Below are 7,785 nucleotides of genomic sequence, written 5' to 3' on the forward strand. Positions count from 1 at the left end.
GCCATGATTTTTCCAATGGTGTTCAAATGTCCTTTCCAGAGAAAGACAAATATTTCTTCAAGGACTGACCTATCACCCCAGTAATCAAATACCTTAAAGGTGAATTGAGAAAAAAAACTTTATGAAATTTGAGGCAACCTTTAATCTAAGAGTATAATAATATTAAATAAAGATATAAGCATTACCAAAAATAAATAAAATTCTGCCCCACATGACTTCTTGTTATTAAAGAAGCAAATTTTACTCCTATTTGTCTAAAAAATATGCTGTTTAAGAAACATGCATTATAACTTCAACTTACTACTGTCCTTAGGATTTTTATGATGTGATGCTTTTTATTCTACATTTTCTATTAAGAGGGATATTGGACAAGAAACGAATAGATGAATTCACTTGCTATCCCCATCTGATTTGTGTATTTCAGGGATATACCCCTTCAATGGTCTATTTCTGGTTCCTTTGTATAAAAAAGAAATTAAGTTTCTCTGAAGAGAATACTGTAAAGAAGAAAATTCACTCCCTCATCATCAAATTGAGAAGTTCTCTAAAAGTAAGTCTTCCAGAAGCAATAAGAGAAACAGACTAAGTACTGCCTCCAATCATAAGAAGAAAAATTACAAAATCAACTCACTCATGATTTCCTTAATATACTTAAAAGAGATAAAATCCCACTGATGCCTCTAAAAATAAAAATGGAAGAAAGGGCAACTTTATTGATTCCTTATAAACCAATGAACATGTAGCTTATTGATAATACTAAACACCATCTAAGCCTTTAGTGATTTTCATCTGAAAGTCTGCCTCTGAATGAAGGTTTAAATCATCGTATTAATATATTAGGGGGGAAATTATCACGGGAGACACTGGAAATTAATTAAAAAGCCTGCACTCAGTTTGTTTGTGAGAGAAGATAAATATCACACATGGGAAAAGAGGCCTGACAACCGCCATAGTTTTCAGATCCAAAATTAGACCCTGACAGCTATGTCTTTGTACGACTCTCCTTGGGGTATGATATGCAGAGATTTAGAATATAAAGATTTCTGAGAGAAGTATTTATTACTGACACTTCCGAAACATTCCATGTGTGGCATCACAAAGCATGCTCCACCTCAGACAGAAATGTCAGGTTTTCTTCCAAGATTTTTTTTCCTATTCCTCTTCCCCCATTCCCATCCCTCCCTCCCCATCCAACACCATCCCCCTTCTCCTCCAAAACATGGGTTTTTTTAAGAAGTTCAACAGCAGCCCCTGGTGGAGTTCAGCAGTCGTTTCAGCCTGAGCACAGTTAGAGAAACTCCATCCATCCTGTCAATAAAAAAAAAAAGTATATCCATGTGTATATTGCCACATCTGCATGCTCTTACCACAGGTCAGAGATCAGAAAAGACCCCGAATGTACAAATGCTGTGTTTTGTGATGGTAATTTCAGCCAATTTCAGTAGATGGAATTTTGAAAAAAATATATATGTCACAAACAATAAACATCTGTCTCCAATGTCACATTCATTTAATGCATGAAGACCAATAATTAACTGCTTGTGAATAATGCTTACTGCAGAGTGCAAGAAATGAAGAGGCTCCACACATGCTAGCCGGTGATCACCATTTTGTTTGGCTCCTGTTGTGACAGATTAACAAAATAAGCTACACACTTAGCAAAATAAGCTACACAAAGTGACAATTCTATTCAAATGAAGGAGTTCTCTGGGTCAGAGCTTAGGAAGCACCCAAGACTGGCCCCATCAAAACACAAGCTGGATTTACAAAAGAGCCCAAGAAATGCTCTCCAGAGAGACCACGATATTCCTTTCCCTGCTTAGTTGGCAGCCCAGACCATCATTTAGGGCCCAAGAGGATTGCACAGGCAGGATAAATCCATGCTTCATGAAGGTACCTGGTAGAGAGGCTGAAATCCAGCTACCCTTCCTGTAGAGCCATCTGCCTAGAGCAAAGTCACCTTTTTCTCAGCATAAAGGCATGGCTCAGTTGCTAAAGCCCTGTACCTTTGGGGCTGCATCACAGCAAAGAGATTGCTTTTTCCTAATTCATACAAAGGCGCCATGTCAGTTCCAGGTGGCCCTCATGGCCACCTCATGGCAAGCCGAGGGAAAACTACATCCTGAAGAAGTTTATTTGCGTGGCTGAGATTCTCAAGCACGCCAAGGCTGGGAGACCTGGTAAGCATTCACCCCCCTGAGGCTCATGTTAGGACAAATGAACAACTGAAACTTACCCCAAAAGACCCAAAGGTTTACTTGCATAAATTTATTCAACATCTTTCACCTGTATATTTAGATTTTCTCTTCCTAAACAATGCAGTTTATTAACAGGAAAAAAATAGTATTTTTAAAGCTTAAAATAGCTCTATGATAAATATGGGAATAGAATAAATATTAATTTATACGAAAAATTGATTTTTAAATATTGAAAATACTGTACTTCACATTAGCCCTTCACTTGTCCATGAGCTTCACTTGGAGCTCTTGACTGATCTCAGGTAAAACTGATCCAGGGAGCTAAAGTGTTGAGATTAGAGATTACCCCAAGATAAGTCATTTCAGCTCAGTACAGTTCAGTCACTCAGTCATGTCTGACTCTTTGCAACCCCGTGGACTGCAGCACACCAGGCTTCCCTGTCCATCACCAACTCCCAGATCTTGCTCAAATTCATGTGCATCGAGCTGGTGATGCCATCTAACCATCTCATCCTCTGTCATCCCCTTCTCCTCCTGCCTTCAATCTTTCCCATCATCCGGGTCTTTTCCAATGAATCAGTTCTTTGCATCAGGTGGCCAAAGTATTGGAGCTTCAGCATCAATCATTCTAACAAATATTCAGGGTTGATTTCCTTTAGGATTAACTGGTTTGATCTCCTTACAGTCCAAGGGACTCTCAAGAGTCTTCTCCAACACACAGTTCGAAGCATCAATTCTTCGGTGCTCAGTTTTCTTTACGGTCCAACTGTCACATCCAAATATGACTACTGGAAAAACGATAGCTTTGACTATACAGACCTTTGTTGGCAAAGTGATGTCTCTGCTTTCTAGGTTTGTCATAGCTTTTCTTCCAAGGAACAAGCATCTTTTAATTTTGTGGCTGCAGTCAATGTCTGCAATGATTTCAGCACCCAAGAAAATGAAATCTGTGACTGTTTCCACTTTTTCCCCATCAATTTGCCATGAAGTGATGGAACCAGATGCCATGATCTTACTTTTTTGAATGTTGAGCTTTAAGCCAGCTTTTTCACTCTCCTCCTTTACCTTCATCAAGAGGCTCTTTTGTTCCTCTTAGTTTTCTGCCATTAATGTGGTATCATCTGCATAACATGCAGAGTCCTAAAAGATGCAGTGGGGCACTTGGCTGGTTTCATATAGGAATGGCCTTTGCATGAAGTCTTACAGAAATATTACAAATTAACTACAGAAAAGAGGGTGAGAGGCCAATTATGGAGGAGAATCACTCTGATCCAAGGGGTGAAAGTGTAAAACTCCATAGTATATCCAAAGCACTTGGACAGCTTGGTATTGCCAGAGCATAAAGTGCAAGATGGTGAATGACAGTGTAGAGGTTGCAGAGGAGGATAAAGGCAGCCATGGAGAGACTGTCTGTCCTAAGGAGGTTGGAACAGTCCTATAGGCCACAGGGAACAACGAAAAGACTTAAGGAGTGGTGTAGCTGGGAGATGAATGAAACTGGTCAGGGATTTGTTGTAATTACTCACGAGAAAGAGGATCAGTTCAGTTCAGTCACTCAGCCTTCTTTATAGTCCAACTCTCACACCCATACACTACTTTGGAAAAAACCATAGCTTTCCCTGAATCCTGGAGGTGGAAATGGGGTTGGAGAGGAAAGTGTCAGAAACAGTTAGAGGCCCCAACGAAGGGCAGTGAATGATGTACTGGCTCTGAGCAATGAGAAGGCAGCCAGCATCACTCCCAGGGTTCAGGTGTAGGAGACGCGGACTGAGGTCACCAAGTGAACTAGAGACTCTGGAGCCAGAATAGGTTGAAGAGAGATGATGACAGGCTGAAGAAGTACTTCTCAAAATTTGTCCTCCAATACCCTCCCCTGGCCTCTACACTCTCCTTGTAACATTGATTATTAATATTGCCAGCAAATGTCCCAGCTGGAGAAGACCTCACAGGTTATTAGGTCCACTTGCTTTCAAATTGTGTGTAGTGGGCGTCCTGGAGGCGGCACAGCAGGCAGGGCTCCAGGCTTCCTTCCCTGATCCAACCCAAGAAGTTCCACTTCTGCTGCTGCTACTGCTAAGTCGCTTTAGTCGTGTCCGACTCTGTGTGACCCCATGGACTGCAGCCTACCAGGCTTCTCTGTCCATGGGATTCTCCAGGCAAGAACATTGGAGTGGGTTGCCATTTCCTTCTCCAGTTCCACTTCTACCTACATGTATATTAGAATTCTCCGGAAGAGGCAGTTTGAAAAAGAAAGCCACACTACAAACCATGGACAACCTCTTCCTTTTTACAGAGAGGAAAATGAGGCCCTCAGAGGTGAAATAACTTGTCTACAGACACATGTTGGTAGCAGAGGCTGAGCTAATGCATGATACATACCTCAAGTCCAAATGTCCTGTATGCTGTGGTTTACTACATGAATAGTTTTTACTTTTGCGGTGCTGTACAGAGTTGGCATCACAAAACTTATCCCCCACATGCCTTTAGCAGTGTCTTCAGTTTTATTCTATCAGTAAATATTTACTGAGCACCTTCTGCATGCCAAGACTTCTTTTACTGAGATCACCTGTGCATTTTTATTTGGATCCCCAGTTGTAGCTTTGAATTCTTTGGTAGAGTTCTAAGTATCCCCAAATGGTATTCAACTGTGACTGGATGGATCATGACCTGATATACTAGGGGTTATTTTAGTCCCAAATAAACAGTATTATTATCAGAGGAGTGCGTTTCCTAATTTACTAGAGGATATAGCTAATTTGGGCTTCCCTGTGGCTCAGATGGTAAAGAATCTGCCTGCAATGCAGGAGATCTGGGTTCAATCCCTAGGTCAGGATGATCCCCTGAAGAAGGGAAAGGCTACCCACTCCAGTATTCTTGCCTGGAGAATTCTATGGACAGATGGACCTAGTGGGCTACAGTCCATGGAGTCACAAAGAGTTGCTATTAGCAATGTAATAGCTAATTTACATTTTTAATCTAATTTTTCTAAATCCACTTATTAAAATCCATGAAGTTCCTAAAGTACAGTAAGGTACTAGTCATACTTTTTAATGAATTACTTTTTGGATGTTACACTGATTTTTCCATACACATTCCAGTGCTCACTGGAAATAATGACCCCAAACTCACAGATACATGAAATAATCACAGGACAGTTTGCTTTTTAAAAAATGAGAATTCAAGCCAATAAATCTAATAAGCCTTCCTCTCCATCATACTAACTCTGGACCAAAAGGGTGAGACCCCATGGACTGTAACTTCTGTCCATGCAAGTTACATGGACAAGAATACTCCAGAATATTAGAGTGGGTAGCCATTTACTTTTCCAGGGGATCTTCCTGACCCAGGGATTGAACCAGGGTGTCCCACATTGCGGGCAGATTCTTTACCGTCTGAGCCACTGGGGAAGACCCAATTCCTAATACAAGGAAAAGCAAATCTTTGTTCAACCAGAGGAATAAATAAATGGAGGTAAATGTTTGCTGAAGGGTTATGGCAGCCTATTGACATTTTTCTCAAAAGGTCTCATCCCATCTTAAAAATCCTGTCCCAGGACTCCTAGAAGAGAGTAGTGAGCAACCCCTCTGTCACGTGTGTGAGTACAGGGAGAAACAGGAGCCAGGAGGGGGACACCCTCCCACTCATGGGCTACCAAAGATAAGATTCACACAGGCCTTTCCAGAAACATCCTAGACGATCTCAGAGGCAGAAAAGAAACCACTGCTCTGTTTCTCCTGCTGAGGAATCCATTCTTCACTTTATCAAACTTCTTAAAATAAGGAAGCAGAGAATCAGTCTTTCTTCAGTTGCCTCTTTATACTTCACCACTGCACCCTAATTGATCTCTCATTTTCTTTTCTACTCCACCCATTTGCAGATAATTTTAAAGGCAGAAACTGGGGACTTCCCTGGTGGTCCAGTGGTTAAGAATCCACCTTCCAATGCAGGAGACATGGGTTTGACCCCTGATGGAGGAAATAAGATCTCACATGCCAAGGGTTAGCTAAGTCCGCACATTCCAGATCCCATGTGCTGCAATGAACTCACCTGCCACAATTCTCCAGGCAAGAATATGGAGTGGCTTGCCATGCTCTCCTCCAGGGGATCTTCCGGACCCAGAGATAGAGTCCACATCTCTCACCTCTCCTGCGTTGGCAGGCAGATTCTTTACCACTATCGCCACTGGGAAGCCCTGAGATCTATCACAACCAAATAAATAAATAATTTTTAAAAATCATAAACTCTGTATACACCAACATACACAAAATCCAGTTAGTGGAGGTGGGTTGCAAGCAACAGAGAAAGGGAAAGAAAAGAGAAATTCCAAGATTATAGCTCCAAGATTTCAACTTGTTACAACCCCATTGCTTTCCAGGTGAAAAATCCAAGTCAAGTTACTTGTGCAAGAGTATCCCATGCCACTGTTCCCCAATAGTGGTATCATTGGGTACAGAACAAACAAAAATGTTTCAAGGATCAAACAAAAGCCTAATTGACTCCCCAGGCTCCCATTTATAGCAGCCTCCTTTCTGCTATAAAGCACGTTCGTGGGTGGACACACCGAATCCAGACAGAGCAAACATTTACCTGTTGACCTCCCACTTCTCATTTGCACAAGTACATCCAGAGTTAACATTCTCCTGAGATAGTCATGTTTATGGTATTCTGATCTGGTGTCCTGAAAAATCTCCTTTCACAGCAACTGACTCAACAGAAGTTAATGGGAGCTCACTACACAACAGACCTAGATGGACAGTACCAAGAACATTCTTTTGCTCCCTTGCTTATCTGCTTACCACCTTGTCACTATGCAGTCATGATCCAGGAACCATATTTCTTCCCCAAATCCAATAAATTCATCTATTGGCTTTTTCATACAAAGAGGTTTAAAATGGTTTAAATATCTCTTTAAGCCTATCCTCTCTTGTAAATGAACAATATTGGTTCAGTACCTCCATGTTCCTCTGTATTTGGGTGTTCTAGCTTCTTTTTCCCTTTGAATTCCTCTGACTGTCCTCTGGACTGGCCCTGTCTGAATGCAATGACATTTAGTTCCAAATTAATGAAATTCCACATAGTACATGAAGGCTCACTGGGAACATTTAACAAAATGAAGTGCCTTGATGAGCTCTTCAAATTCCTCGGAGTCCAATGACTGAATGTGTCTGGAATGGAGAATTGAGTGTGGCTTACAAACACAAGGTAGAGGAGCACAGAATTTTCTGGCATATCCTTGAAAGCATCTGATGAAATGCTAGTAAAAGATCCAAAACCATTCAGGTGGTTATGAAAATTAGCATAGGCCCACATATCTAGGACTGAAAGAAATTAAGCTGAGTCTAAAACATACCTGACCACATGAAAAAGCAAATTGTTGAATAAAGATTGGAAAATGTGACCAAGTTTTAAAAGGGAATATTTCCCATGGTTAAGATATGGCTCAACTGAGAATTCAATAAATATTAGCTGTTATTACCATTTCTCTTCTTAGCATTTCAACTTATTGTTTATTACTGTGATTAAAATATTATACAATACCTCCAACAAGTCTGTGAAAATTTACTTTAATTACCATGTTAGATATAAT

At 40.8% G+C, this 7,785-nt stretch overlaps 1 long non-coding RNA gene across 1 annotated transcript; it reads right to left on the reverse strand.

Moving 5' to 3' along the window:
* Positions 1–1,199: 1,199 nt before the first annotated feature.
* Positions 1,200–7,245, reverse strand: LOC138985942 (uncharacterized). The gene is made up of 3 exons (XR_011462869.1): positions 7,151–7,245; positions 6,246–6,397; positions 1,200–1,308 (listed from the first exon to the last, which is right to left on the reverse strand). It is a non-coding gene; the product is annotated as an uncharacterized lncRNA (long non-coding RNA).
* Between the last annotated feature and the right edge of the window lie 540 nt (positions 7,246–7,785).

Source organism: Bos mutus, chromosome 3 (genome assembly GCF_027580195.1).
Source record: "Bos mutus isolate GX-2022 chromosome 3, NWIPB_WYAK_1.1, whole genome shotgun sequence".
NCBI classification, from domain to species: Eukaryota; Metazoa; Chordata; class Mammalia; order Artiodactyla; family Bovidae; genus Bos; species Bos mutus.